This window comes from Oncorhynchus gorbuscha, unplaced genomic scaffold (genome assembly GCF_021184085.1).
Source record: "Oncorhynchus gorbuscha isolate QuinsamMale2020 ecotype Even-year unplaced genomic scaffold, OgorEven_v1.0 Un_scaffold_893, whole genome shotgun sequence".
In the NCBI taxonomy this organism is placed as follows: Eukaryota; Metazoa; Chordata; class Actinopteri; order Salmoniformes; family Salmonidae; genus Oncorhynchus; species Oncorhynchus gorbuscha.
The window spans coordinates 184,781-198,241 of NW_025745866.1; the positions used below are offsets into that span (position 1 = coordinate 184,781).

General features: G+C 44.4%; 1 pseudogene; it reads left to right on the forward strand.

The window, feature by feature from the left end:
- LOC124020735 overlaps positions 1-13,461 on the forward strand; it is a 90,365-nt pseudogene that overhangs the window by 47,571 nt on the left and 29,333 nt on the right.

A 13,461-nucleotide genomic window follows, 5' to 3' on the forward strand; every position in this document is an offset into this window, starting at 1 on the left:
ACACACACACACACACAAAATAAGTGTGCGTGCACGCAGGCAAGCACACACAAATGTTAACGTTTGTGTGTGTGTGTCCAATGTACTGGCACTGAGTTTCAGTAGCCCCATCAGATGGACTCCCTCTGTGCGTTAGGGAACACACCTATGGCAAAAAACATCTGAGGACACACAGACAGTCTCACAGCGCGTTACACACCATTCAGTTCAGTCATGTAAGGAAAGGATGTGAAATGCACAACGTCTCTTTTGGAAGTACTTTTATGTGCTTCTATACGGTGGAGTTAGCGTGACTCTCATGGCCTAATAGATGGATTAGAAGGTTGAGTCACAGCCCAAAACATGACCCAACCTCCTGCCACTGCTGGCCAAGGGCACAGACATAGGGACCACTTATTGGGAGCAAGGATGGCTGGTCTATTTAATTATTTGTGTTTGATTGAACGTGTTTTGAAGCTAATTACAGAACTGTCAAGTGGCCTAATGTGTTTTACATACAGTACAGAAGGACTGTGAATGGATCAGTGTATTTGTGAATTGTCAATGTAAAAACTCTCTCTCATCTCCTTTTCTTTCTTTCTTTCTTTCTTTCTTTCTTTCTTTCTTTCTTTCTTTCTTTCTTTCTCCTCACCTCACCTCACCTCACCTCTCCTCTTCTCTTCTCTTCTCTTCTCTTCTCTTCTCTCCTCTTCTCTTCTTCTCTCCCTCTTCTCTCCTCTTCTCTTCTCTTCTCCTCTTCTCTTTTCTTCTCCTCTTCTCTTTTCTTCTCCTCTCCTCTTCTCTTCTCTTCTTCTCTTCTCTTCTCTCCTCTTCTCCTCTCCTCTTCTCTTCTCTTCTCCTCTTCTCTTTTCTTCTCCTCTCCTCTTCTCTTCTTCTCTCCTCTTCTCCTCTCCTCTTCTCTTCTCTTCTCCTCTTCTCTTTTCTTCTCCTCTTCTCTTTTCTTCTCCTCTCTCTTTCTCTTCTCTTCTCTCTCTCTTCTCTTCTCTTCTCTTCTCTTCTCTTCTCTTCTCTTCTCTTCTCCTCTCCTCTCCTCTCCCTTCTAGCACTGGACAGATACTTACCTCTCCTGGAACCCAGAGAACTTCCCAGGTGTTCAGAACCTTCGTTTCCCCTCCAATCAGATCTGGGTTCCTGATATCCTCCTCTACAACAGGTAGGTCCTCACTGCCAAGGTCTCAACCGATAAGCATAGAGCTATGATGTATGAATGACTTATGTTACTGTAATCTACTGTGTTCTAGTATGGGGGAAAATGGGTCTGGCCAGATTTGGCCAGTGACCTATGTATGTCAGGAGAAGGAGCTGAAGTTGACCAAACAAACTGAACACAATGTCTGCAGTAGAAGTAAGCAGATGTTTCTGGATTTCAAGGATACAGTATTTTCAACCTAACTTCCATTTCCCCTGAAAAGGGGAAGTGGGGCCTCCGCTCAGGTGTCTTTCCCACGCCTGCTATGTTGCAGTAGCAGGCTAGTGGTGTTTAATGTTCTCCTAGGGGAGTTCAATTGATACACTTTAGTCCACTAAGTAACCCATTTGTAGACAGACAACTCCCCTGTGGTTTGATTTCACCCTTGGTCAGAGCGTGGACTAATGAAATGACTACGAATTGATTGCCTGCAGGACATAAATAAACCACAATACCCATGAGGCTTGTCGTGGAAATTTCCTCTAATTACCAAATCATGAGTGCAAACTACACACAAGTCAGAGTTAGTTATCAATGTCCATCCATCCATATGAGCTCTATCACAACCCTGTGACTCTCAGATCGATTCAGATCGATTCAGTGTCTATCAATGAATTCTCCGAGAGACCCCTACACATTGCAGCTGAGTTCCTTTTTAATAGCAAAGAACACACATAGTCAGACAGGATAGACATAATAAATCGTTCAGATTTGTCTCCTTACTCAAACCCTAGAGCCATAAACCAATCCTCCATATCAACAGGCATATATCAAATTGTTATTTAGATACAACCAATTCTAAATACAACCAATCCTGGACAAACTCACGAGGAGCATAGAATGATTCCAGACACTGCCATCCTCCTCTCCCCGATGGGAAAAGTAGGGAGTGACTGGCACACAGACACAGTGGAGCAAAAGATATGTTTACACATGATGACACTTTGACCTCTCCCCTCTCTGCGGCCCAGGCAACTTAGTCTTGACATAGAACAGATAACTGCAACCCCGCCACAGTATTATACAAACACATTCTGATGAGAAGTAACTTACAAACATATGATGAATATAAAACATCTTACCTATGTTACCAACTAATTCTGATTATTCCCCAACAGGCTTTGCATCTGTGGCCATTGCCATGATGGGCAATATGTAGGAAGGAGCTGGGATGACGAAATCAGTGTTTGTGGATTGTCCACTGTACATGGGATAGAACTACCACTTCCACTGAAAGGTTTTCAAAACAGAATCCAAAACAATTGAACCCCCCCACTGAAACAGAATAGAGACAAAACAATCTGAACCCCCCGAAAACAGAATAGGAGACAAAACAATCTGAACCCCCCCCCCAGCTGAAACAGAATAGGAGACAAAACAATCTGAACCCCCCCCAGCTGAAACAGAATAGGAGACAAAACAATCTGAAACCAAAACAATCTGAACCCCCAGCTGAAACAGAATAGGAGACAAAACAATCTGAACCCCCCAGCTGAAACAGAATAGGAGACAAAATCAATCTGAACAAAACCCCCCCCAGCTGAAACAGAATAGGAGACAAAACAATCTGAACCCCCAGCTGAAACAGAATAGGAGACAAAACAATCTGAACCCCCCAGCTGAAACAGAATAGGAGACAAAACAATCTGAACCCCCAGCTGAAACAGAATAGGAGACAAAACAATCTGAACCCCCCAGCTGAAACAGAATAGGAGACAAAACAATCTGAACCCCCCAGCTGAAACAGAATAGGAGACAAAACAATCTGAACCCCCAGCTGAAACAGAATAGGAGACAAAACAATCTGAACTCCCCAGCTGAAACAGAATAGGAGACAAAACAATCTGAACTCCCCCAGCTGAAACAGAATAGGAGACAAAACAATCTGAACTCCCCCAGCTGAAACAGAATAGGAGACAAAACAATCTGAACTCCCCCAGCTGAAACAGAATAGGAGACAAAACAATCTGAACTCCCCCAGCTGAAACAGAATAGGAGACAAAACAATCTGAACTCCCCCAGCTGAAACAGAATAGGAGACAAAACAATCTGAACTCCCCCAGCTGAAACAGAATAGGAGACAAAACAATCTGAACTCCCCCAGCTGAAACAGAATGAAAAAACAGAATAGCTGAAACAGAATAAAACAAAACAATCTGAACTCCCCAGCTGAAACAGAATAGGAGACAAAACAATCTGAACTCCCCAGCTGAAACAGAATAGCTGAAACAGAATAGGAGACAAAACAATCTGAACTCCCCAGCTGAAACAGAATAGGAATAAACAATCTGAGAAACAAATAGGAGACAAAACAATCTGAACTCCCCCAGCTGAAACAGAATAGGAGACAAAACAATCTGAACTCCCCCAGCTGAAACAGAATAGGAGACAAAACAATCTGAACTCCCCCAGCTGAAACAGAATAGGAGACAAAACAATCTGAACTCCCCCAGCTGAAACAGAATAGGAGACAAAACAATCTGAACTCCCCCAGCTGAAACAGAATAGCTGAAACAGAGACAAAACAATCTGAACTCCCCAGCTGAAACAGCTGAAACAGAATAGGAGACAAAACAATCTGAACTCCCCAGCTGAAACAGAATAGGAGACAAAACAATCTGAACTCCCCAGCTGAAACAGAATAGGAGACAAAACAATCTGAACTCCCCAGCTGAAACAGAATAGGAGACAAAACAATCTGAACTCCCCAGCTGAAACAGAATAGGAGACAAAACAATCTGAACTCCCCCAGCTGAAACAGAATAGGAGACAAAACAATCTGAACTCCCCCAGCTGAAACAGAATAGGAGACAAAACAATCTGAACTCCCCCAGCTGAAACAGAATAGGAGACAAAACAATCTGAACTCCCCCAGCTGAAACAGAATAGGAGACAAAACAATCTGAACTCCCCCAGCTGAAACAGAATAGGAGACAAAACAATCTGAACTCCCCCAGCTGAAACAGTGCATCTACTCATAAATTGATGTTTGTATCCTTCTATTGATTTTACTTGTCTTTTGTTATTTTTTCTTACATAGTCACCAAACTATAGTCTCTGCAAACACCTGACCTGGCTTGTAGCCTCCATCTCTCCTGTCCCCGTACGCCCCTGTGTTGTCCGTAGCAGGATCCAGTCCATGGAGATAAATGGAGAGTCATATGGTTCTGTACAGCTCACTGATTCAGGGAACGCTCTAGCAGAACCACTCCCACAGTGCCTTACAGATGGTGACGTCAGCCATTTTGCTTTTTCAATGAACCCCGAATCGTAACTCTGCCCCCGCCTGCTCTCAATGGTGCCGGACCTAGTTATTAACTGATACAGTTAGTAGATAGACATGGATGTTGTTGGTATGGTAGATTTCATACAAAACTGATATAGCATAATGTATAGCATATTATTTTGGGTGATATGGTACATTTCAAACAGCAGCGTTTTAGTGCTGAAACATCGGCTAGTCGACTGGGGTTGCTGGCTGTCTGACGCCGGTACGGGAATCATACTGACGTCTAGGAACATGTCACCTGGCGATTACCGACTGTGACAGGGTAGAAGGAGACAACAATACCCACAGTCTGTTTGAGATGTGTCTAGGGGACAGGATGTGCGCCTGTTTTCGTGCCCTCTTCCGTTGAGCTGTCAGACTGGGTTGGGTTGAAGGAGCCAGCCAGGGAACCTGGGACCTCTGAGGTAGCTGACAGTGTCAAGGTTTAATGTCACATGCACAAGTACAGTGAAATGCCTTTCTTGCAGCTCTAACACAAACAATGTAGACATCAATAACAATGTAGACATCAATAACAATGTAGACATCAATAACAATGTAGTAATCAATAACAATGTAGACATCAATAACAATGTAGACATCAATAACAATGTAGTAATCAATAACAATGTAGACATCAATAACAATGTCGACATCAATAACAATGTCGACATCAATAACAATGTCGACATCAATAACAATGTCGACATCAATAACAATGTCGACATCAATAACAATGTCGACATCAATAACAATGTAGACATCAATAACAATGTAGACATCAATAACAATGTAGACATCAATAACAATGTAGACATCAATAACAATGTAGACATCAATAACAATGTAGACATCAATAACAATGTAGACATCAATAACAATGTAGACATCAATAACAATGTAGACATCAATAACAATGTAGACATCAATAACAATGTAGTAATCAATAACAATGTAGTAATCAATAACAATGTAGACATCAATAACAATGTAGACATCAATAACAATGTAGACATCAATAACAATGTAGACATCAATAACAATGTAGACATCAATAACAATGTAGACATCAATAACAATGTAGTAATCAATAACAAGGGTCAGTTCCAGGGTCAGTAGTTATATACAGGATCAGTTCCAGGGTCAGTAGTTATATGCAGGGTCAGTTCCAGGGTCAGTAGTTATATACAGGATCAGTTCCAGGGTCAGTAGTTATATACAGGATCAGTAGTTATATACAGGGTCAGTAGTTATATACAGAGTCAGTAGTTATATACAGGGTCAGATCCAGGGTCAGTAGTTATATACAGGGTCAGATCCAGGGTCAGTAGTTATATACAGGGTCAGATCCAGGGTCAGTAGTTATATACAGGATCAGATCAAGGGTCAGTATTTATATACAGGATCAGATCCAGGGTCAGAAGCTATATACAGGATCAGATCCAGGGTCAGTAGCTATATACAGGGTCAGTTCCATGGTCAGTAGCTATATACAGGGTCAGTTCCAGGGTCAGTAGTTATATACAGGGTCAGTTCCAGGGTCAGTAGTTATATACAGGGTCAGTTCCAGGGTCAGTAGCTATATACAGGGTCAGTTCCAGGGTCAGTAGTTATATACAGGGTCAGTTCCAGGGTCAGTAGTTATATACAGGGTCAGTTCCAGTACCATATTAACAATGTGCAGGAACACTGGAATGATGGAGGTAGATATGTATAGGGGTAAGGTGACAGGGATACTGGAGTGATAGAGGTAGATATGTATAGGGGTAAGGTGACAGGGATACTGGAGTGATAGAGGTAGATATGTATAGGCTAAGGGGATACTGGATGATGGAGGTAGATATGTATAGGGGTAAGGAGACAGGGATACTGGAGTGATGGAGGTAGATATGTATAGGGGTAAGGAGACAGGGATACTGGAGTGATGGAGGTAGATATGTATAGGGGGAAGGAGACAGGGATACTGGAGTGATGGAGGTAGATATGTATAGGGGTAAGGAGACAGGGATACTGGAGTGATGGAGGTAGATATGTATAGGGGTAAGGAGACAGGGATACTGGAGTGATGGAGGTAGATATGTATAGGGGTAAGGAGACAGGGATACTGGAGTGATGGAGGTAGATATGTATAGGGGGAAGGAGACAGGGATACTGGAGTGATGGAGGTAGATATGTATAGGGGTAAGGTGACAGGGATACTGGAGTGATGGAGGTAGATATGTATAGGGGTAAGGAGACAGGGATACTGGAGTGATGGAGGTAGATATGTATAGGGGTAAGGTGACAGGGATACTGGAGTGATGGAGGTAGATATGTATAGGGGTAAGGGATACTGGAGTGATGGAGGTAGGTATGTATAGGGGTAAGGAGACAGGGATACTGGAGTGATGGAGGTAGATATGTATAGGGGTAAGGATACAGGGATACTGGAGTGATGGAGGTAGATATGTATAGGGGTAAGGTGACAGGGATACTGGAGTGATGGAGGTAGATATGTATAGGGGGAAGGAGACAGGGATACTGGAGTGATGGAGGTAGATATGTATAGGGGTAAGGATACAGGGATACTGGAGTGATGGAGGTAGATATGTATAGGGGGAAGGAGACAGGGATACTGGAGTGATGGAGGTAGATATGTATAGGGGTAAGGAGACAGGGATACTGGAGTGATGGAGGTAGATATGTATAGGGGTAAGGAGACAGGGATACTGGAGTGATGGAGGTAGATATGTATAGGGGTAAGGTGACAGGGATACTGGAGTGATGGAGGTAGATATGTATAGGGGTAAGGAGACAGGGATACTGGAGTGATGGAGGTAGATATGTATAGGGGGAAGGTGACAGGGATACTGGAGTGATGGAGGTAGATATGTATAGGGGGAAGGAGACAGGGATACTGGAGTGATGGAGGTAGGTATGTATAGGGGTAAGGAGACAGGGATACTGGAGTGATGGAGGTAGATATGTATAGGGGTAAGGAGACAGGGATACTGGAGTGATGGAGGTAGATATGTATAGGCTAAGGGGATACTGGATGATGGAGGTAGATATGTATAGGGGTAAGGAGACAGGGATACTGGAGTGATGGAGGTAGATATGTATAGGGGTAAGGAGACAGGGATACTGGAGTGATGGAGGTAGATATGTATAGGGGGAAGGTGACAGGGATACTGGAGTGATGGAGGTAGATATGTATAGGGGTAAGGTGACAGGGATACTGGAGTGATGGAGGTAGATATGTATAGGGGTAAGGGATACTGGAGTGATGGAGGTAGGTATGTATAGGGGTAAGGAGACAGGGATACTGGAGTGATGGAGGTAGATATGTATAGGGGTAAGGATACAGGGATACTGGAGTGATGGAGGTAGATATGTATAGGGGTAAGGTGACAGGGATACTGGAGTGATGGAGGTAGATATGTATAGGGGTAAGGTGACAGGGATACTGGAGTGATGGAGGTAGATATGTATAGGGGTAAGGTGACAGGGATACTGGAGTGATGGAGGTAGATATGTATAGGGGTAAGGAGACAGGGATACTGGAGTGATGGAGGTAGATATGTATAGGGGTAAGGAGACAGGGATACTGGAGTGATGGAGGTGATGGAGTAGATATGTATAGGGGTAAGGAGACAGGGATACTGGAGTGATGGAGGTAGATATGTATAGGGGTAAGGAGACAGGGATACTGGAGTGATGGAGGTAGATATGTATAGGGGTAAGGAGACAGGGATACTGAAGTGATGGAGGTAGATATGTATAGGGGTAAGGGGATACTGGATGATGGAGGTAGATATGTATAGGGGTAAGGAGACAGGGATACTGAAGTGATGGAGGTAGATATGTATAGGGGTAAGGAGACAGGGATACTGAAGTGATGGAGGTAGATATGTATAGGGGTAAGGAGACAGGGATACTGGAGTGATGGAGGTAGATATGTATAGGGGGAAGGATACAGGGATACTGGAGTGATGGAGGTAGATATGTATAGGGGTAAGGTGACAGGGATACTGGAGTGATGGAGGTAGATATGTATAGGGGTAAGGTGACAGGGATACTGGAGTGATGGAGGTAGATATGTATAGGGGGAAGGAGACAGGGATACTGGAGTGATGGAGGTAGATATGTATAGGGGTAAGGTGACAGGGATACTGGAGTGATGGAGGTAGATATGTATAGGGGTAAGGTGACAGGGATACTGGAGTGATGGAGGTAGATATGTATAGGGGGAAGGAGACAGGGATACTGGAGTGATGGAGGTAGATATGTATAGGGGTAAGGAGACAGGGATACTGGAGTGATGGAGGTAGATATGTATAGGGGTAAGGAGACAGGGATACTGGAGTGATGGAGGTAGATATGTATAGGCTAAGGGGATACTGGATGATGGAGGTAGATATGTATAGGGGTAAGGAGACAGGGATACTGGAGTGATGGAGGTAGATATGTATAGGGGTAAGGAGACAGGGATACTGGAGTGATGGAGGTAGATATGTATAGGGGGAAGGATACAGGGATACTGGAGTGATGGAGGTAGATATGTATAGGGGTAAGGTGACAGGGATACTGGAGTGATGGAGGTAGATATGTATAGGGGTAAGGAGACAGGGATACTGGAGTGATGGAGGTAGATATGTATAGGCTAAGGGGATACTGGATGATGGAGGTAGATATGTATAGGGGTAAGGAGACAGGGATACTGGAGTGATGGAGGTAGATATGTATAGGGGTAAGGAGACAGGGATACTGGAGTGATGGAGGTAGATATGTATAGGGGGAAGGATACAGGGATACTGGAGTGATGGAGGTAGATATGTATAGGGGTAAGGAGACAGGGATACTGGAGTGATGGAGGTAGATATGTATAGGCTAAGGGGATACTGGATGATGGAGGTAGATATGTATAGGGGTAAGGAGACAGGGATACTGGAGTGATGGAGGTAGATATGTATAGGGGTAAGGAGACAGGGATACTGGAGTGATGGAGGTAGATATGTATAGGGGGAAGGATACAGGGATACTGGAGTGATGGAGGTAGATATGTATAGGGGTAAGGTGACAGGGATACTGGAGTGATGGAGGTAGATATGTATAGGGGTAAGGAGACAGGGATACTGGAGTGATGGAGGTAGATATGTATAGGCTAAGGGGATACTGGATGATGGAGGTAGATATGTATAGGGGTAAGGAGACAGGGATACTGGAGTGATGGAGGTAGATATGTATAGGGGTAAGGAGACAGGGATACTGGATGATGGAGGTAGATATGTATAGGGGTAAGGAGACAGGGATACTGGAGTGATGGAGGTAGATATGTATAGGGGTAAGGAGACAGGGATACTGGAGTGATGGAGGTAGATATGTATAGGGGTAAGGAGACAGGGATACTGGAGGAGTGATGGAGGTAGATATGTATAGGGGTAAGGAGACAGGGATACTGGAGTGATGGAGGTAGATATGTATAGGGGTAAGGAGACAGGGATACTGGAGTGATGGAGGTAGATATGTATAGGGGTAAGGATACAGGGATACTGGAGTGATGGAGGTAGATATGTATAGGGGTAAGGGGATACTGGAGTGATGGAGGTAGATATGTATAGGGGTAAGGAGACAGGGACACTGGAGTGATGGAGGTAGATATGTATAGGGGTAAGGAGACAGGGACACTGGAGTGATGGAGGTAGATATGTATAGGGGTAAGGAGACAGGGATACTGGAGTGATGGAGGTAGATATGTATAGTAGGAGTGATATAGATATGTATAGGGGTAAGGTGACAGGGATACTGGAGGGAGGTAGATATGTATAGGGGGAAGGAGACAGGGACACTGGAGTGATGGAGGTAGATATGTATAGGGGTAAGGAGACAGGGATACTGGAGTGATGGAGGTAGATATGTATAGGGGTAAGGAGACAGGGATACTGGAGTGATGGAGGTAGATATGTATAGGGGTAAGGTGACAGGGATACTGGAGTGATGGAGGTAGATATGTATAGGGGTAAGGAGACAGGGATACTGGAGTGATGGAGGTAGATATGTATAGGGGTATACTAGGCAACAGGATATTAGATAAATAGAGTAGCAGCAGCTTGTATGTGAGTGGATGTGTAGAGTCAGTATAAATGGATGTGCATATTATGTGTGTGTGAGCAAATTATGGTGTGTGTGTGTGTGTGTGTGTGTGTGTGTGTGTGTGTGTGTGTGTGTGTGTGTGTGTGTGTGTGTGTGTGTGTGTGTGTGTGTGTGTGTGTGTGTGTGTGTGTGTGTGTGTGTGTGTGTGTGTGTGTGTGTGTGTGTGTGTGTGCATAGAGACTGAATGGCAGGAGGTCCTGGATGTCAGGCAGCTCGTCCCCAGTGATGTACTGGGCTGTCAGCACCACCCTCTGGTTCACCATGCGATTGAAGGCGGTGCTATTACCATACCAAGCAGTGATGGGCTGTCTGCACCACCCTCTGTAGCACCATGCGATTGAAGGCAGTGTTATTACCATACCAAGCAGTGATGGGCTGTCTGCACCACCCTCTGTAGCACCATGCGATTGAAGGCAGTGTTATTACCATACCAAGCAGTGATGGGCTGTCAGCACCACCCTCTGTAGCACCATGTGATTGAAGGCAGTGTTATTACCATACCAAGCAGTGATGGGCTGTCTGCACCACCCTCTGTAGCACCATGCGATTGAAGGCAGTGTTATTACCATACCAAGCAGTGATGGGCTGTCAGCACCACCCTCTGTAGCACCATGTGATTGAAGGCAGTGTTATTACCATACCAAGCAGTGATGGGCTGTCTGCACCACCCTCTGTAGCACCATGCGATTGAAGGCAGTGTTATTACCATACCAAGCAGTGATGGGCTGTCTGCACCAGCCTCTGTAGCACCATGCGATTGAAGGCGGTGCTATTACCATACCAAGCAGTGATGGGCTGTCCTCACCAGCCTCTGTAGCACCATGCGATTGAAGGCAGTGCTATTACCATACCAAGCAGTGATGCAGCCAGTCAAGATGCTCTCAGTGGAACAGCTGCAGAACTTTTAGAGGATCTGAGAGCCCATGCCAAACCTTTTCAATCTCCTGAGGGGGAAGAGGTGCTGTCACACTATTTTAAGTCCTTGGGGATTTGGACACTGAGGAACTTGAAGCTCTCGGCCCTGATTCAGCAGGACAGCCTGTGAAAACTGTCCACTAGTGTTTGCATCCCTGAGAGCTGAACCTCATTGCCTCAGGACCTCTGGAACAGGCTTCCACATTAAGGCTAAACTTGCTTTGAGAAAACAGATTTCTGTAGCCTTATTTAGGGAAATAGACAGAATATGGAGGGGAGAAGATGGAGCTCCAACCATTATGGGACGAGCTGCAGACAAAAATTCCAATTACATTTAAGAGAAGAGAAGGCCTGACTCACAATTAAAATTCAGGAACACATTTTCAGATGGGCCCCACTTGCTTTGAAATGAGATATGTCACGTTTTTATGTAGCCAGGAAGACATTAAGAGTGTTGTTGTCTCGGCTTTATGTAGCCAGGAAGTCATTAAGAGTGTTGTTGTCTCGGCTTTATGTAGCCAGGAAGTCATTAAGAGTGTTGTTGTCTCGGCTTTATGTAGCCAGGAAGTCATTAAGAGTGTTGTTGTCTCGGCTTTATTTAGCCAGGAAGTCATTAAGAGTGTTGTTGTCTCGGCTTTATGTAGCCAGGAAGTCATTCAGAGTGTTGTTGTCTCGGCTTTATGTAGCCAGGAAGTCATTAAGAGTGTTGTTGTCTCGGCTTTATGTAGCCAGGAAGTCATTAAGAGTGTTGTTGTCTCGGCTTTATGTAGCCAGGAAGTCATTAAGAGTGTTGTTGTCTCGGCTTTATGTAGCCAGGACGTCATTCAGAGTGTTGTTGTCTCAGCATTATGTAGCCAGGAAGTCATTCAGAGTGTTGTTGTCTCGGCTTTATGTAGCCAGGAAGTCATTAAGAGTGTTGTTGTCTCGGCTTTATGTAGCCAGGAAGTCATTAAGAGTGTTGTTGTCACGTTTTTATGTAGCCAGGAAGTCATTAAGAGTGTTGTTGTCACCGTTTTATGTAGCCAGGAAGTCATTAAGAGTGTTGTTGTCACCGTTTTATGTAGCCAGGAAGTCATTCAGAGTGTTGTTGTCTCGGCTTTATGTAGCCAGGAAGTCATTCAGAGTGTTGTTGTCTCGGCTTTATGTAGCCAGGAAGTCATTAAGAGTGTTGTTGTCTCGGCTTTATGTAGCCAGGAAGTCATTAAGAGTGTTGTTGTCTCGGCTTTAGAAACGTTCCAACCATGCCGTATTGCCGTATCTCAGTATTACTCCAGAATATTTTGTATGTGACGGACAAAAAGTAACTCATTCCAATGGATCAGGGTTATGACTCTGAAAGAGAAGAAACAGAACAGAATGTCTGCCTTTTCTATTTGAACCAATAAAAGCCCAGAACACAACGAGGGGTGGGGGGGGGGGTAACCATGTACTTAAAACACTGACTGTTTGTCTCACATGCCTCACTCCGACCCAGGAGCACATTTTAACAGCGGCATTACAGTTGACAATAAAAGCCGTTCCGAACTCGGAGTGTAATTGCTGGTGGTCATTTTAAAGTGTCAGTGGATGAAAGAGTCATTATTACAAGAGAGAAGATGCTGATGGCAATGCATTGATAACTCACTAACTCACTCACTCACTCACTCACTCACTCACTCACTCACTCACTCACTTGTTTAAGATGATGGTGTTCTTTATGAGATGCTGTTTGTTGTGTGTTTGTGTGAGTGTGTGTTTGAGTCGTGTGTTTGTGAGTGTGTGTGTGTTTGTGTGAGTGTGTGTGTGTTTGTGTGAGTGTGTGTTTGAGTCGTGTGTTTGTGAGTGTGTGTGTGTTTGTGTGAGTGTGTTTTTGTGTGAGTGTGTGTGTGTGTTTGTGTGAGTGTGTTTGAGTCGTGTGTTTGTGTGAGTGTGTTTTGAGTCGTGTGTTTGTGAGTGTGTGTGTGTGTGTTTGTGTGAG